We start from the raw sequence: 489 nt of genomic DNA, 5'->3' as shown, positions 1-489 counted from the left end.
AGGTCCAGAGGGTCACAATAAAATGTTTCTGCCATTTCATCACATAAACCTAGTAACTGTTTTCACAGTGTCAACACAGCAACCTGGGATGGAGCATAGCCTCTTCATCAAGGAATCTTTCATAGAAACACACATTTTCAAGTCTGCATAGGTGAAAGGAAATGTAATGCCTTACAACTCCATACGAGCCACCAGTGGGAAAAACATTTATTTACACCCTGTACGCAGTGTCCACTGTTTGTGCCTGTTGAATTATGATTGCCAGGACAGGCTTGATGTAGTTGATCGTCCCTAGACACACGCTGTGCTATAGCAAGTCTTTGAGCTGATGTGTTTTTTTTCCCCAGTGAGATCAGAGGGGCAGTCAGATAGGATCATAAAGGACCATCCATGAAATCCTGCCGTCATGCCATTGGCATCAGTAACAACAGTTTCCCAGACCTACCCCCACGCATACCAAGTAGGGAGGTGGTCGGTGATGGGGGTGCT

Source organism: Sprattus sprattus (assembly GCF_963457725.1).
Source record: "Sprattus sprattus genome assembly, chromosome: 18".
Classification (NCBI taxonomy): Eukaryota; Metazoa; Chordata; class Actinopteri; order Clupeiformes; family Clupeidae; genus Sprattus; species Sprattus sprattus.
Note: the sequence above shows the minus strand (reverse complement) of the source record.